The sequence below is a fragment of the Lucilia cuprina genome, chromosome 4 (assembly GCF_022045245.1).
Source record: "Lucilia cuprina isolate Lc7/37 chromosome 4, ASM2204524v1, whole genome shotgun sequence".
Classification (NCBI taxonomy): domain Eukaryota; kingdom Metazoa; phylum Arthropoda; class Insecta; order Diptera; family Calliphoridae; genus Lucilia; species Lucilia cuprina.
The window spans coordinates 1,819,788-1,821,128 of NC_060952.1; the positions used below are offsets into that span (position 1 = coordinate 1,819,788).

A 1,341-nucleotide genomic window follows, 5' to 3' on the forward strand; every position below is an offset into this window, starting at 1 on the left:
TACATTTGTTTATACAAATAATGTTACATTTATTAATAACAATTTTAACATTTGATGAGAGTGTATAGTGGGACTGAAACATTAATCAACAAGATAAGAGAAGAAGAAAGGAAAATTTGAATAATGAAACTAAGGAAATTATATAAATTTATCATCTAAATACAAATAAAAACTGATCAATACATACATTATCATCAATACTATACCTACATTCTACTAATCTGGTACAAAGAGTTCCTGTGAAAGTACTTTCATCGATGGAGCACAGACACCAATGTAAGTTGATATTCTAATTTTCTAATTTCCTTTGTTTACAGAAATTTAACGAAGCATAAAACATGGCATAAATTTACATTTGTCACTTAACATTGCCTTTTATCTTAAAAGGTAATGCTGTTCATTACATTTTGTCACCTATGTTAATTACATGCACTAATGATATTAACAGAATTATATATTGAACTGTTAATAATATCTGTTAAGGAAAACGTTATATTGAATGTTGATTATAAATAGTGACAGATATAAATTTATGGAATCTGAGGTAAAATATCCCAAATTTTATTAAAAATTTGAATTGGAATTTAAAAATCCTTTCAGATAATACCAAATTCATTGGTTAAAATTGTTAAATTTGGTTATTAAATTTAATTTTTATAAATAATTACTTAAAAATTGCATAACGGTACACAAAATATAGAGTTTTGTAAAGTTCAATGAACTTTATAAGATTTATACCGTTAATTGGTTATTCACCAAATTGTGGTGAAAACTTTAAAAGTTTTGTGTTGTTTTTTTTTAACAAATAGATAAAACTAACTTTGTTTATTTAATTGGTTTGCAATTAATTTAAAGTAAACAAAACAATACTTTTGTCTAAATGAAAATAATATGCATTTAAATGAATAATTCTCGTTTTTTTAATCACAATCTTATCACAACATTATCGTTATAATATATTATTTAAACAAATAATTTTGTTTGCATCATAATTTACACTCTGATAAAATCGGTAATCCGGGTTCGAGTCCCAGCTAGACCCTTAATTTTTTTTTGTTTTTTATTTTTTTTATAGCATGCAAATTACCATTTGATTTTAAATTTTTTGTTATATTGTTACATAATTTATATTACATTTAAAAATTACTCAAATTTGAAATTTATTAGACTACTTCAAAATTAAGAAAAAAAACTTAAGGCAATTTGCTTTAAAATCGTTAAAATTTTATATTTTTTTTTTTGTTACCATTTAAATTTTTCTTCTATCGTTAATTTTATTTAAATGTTAAAATATTTCTAGAATTAAAATTCTGCTTATAGTCTTAATTAAAAATTTTTTTT

At 21.9% G+C, this 1,341-nt stretch overlaps 1 protein-coding gene across 2 annotated transcripts in view; it reads left to right on the forward strand.

Moving 5' to 3' along the window:
- Positions 1-1,341, forward strand: part of LOC111690479 — a 150,217-nt gene that overhangs the window by 96,838 nt on the left and 52,038 nt on the right. The gene's annotated exons all lie outside the window — the stretch shown is intronic.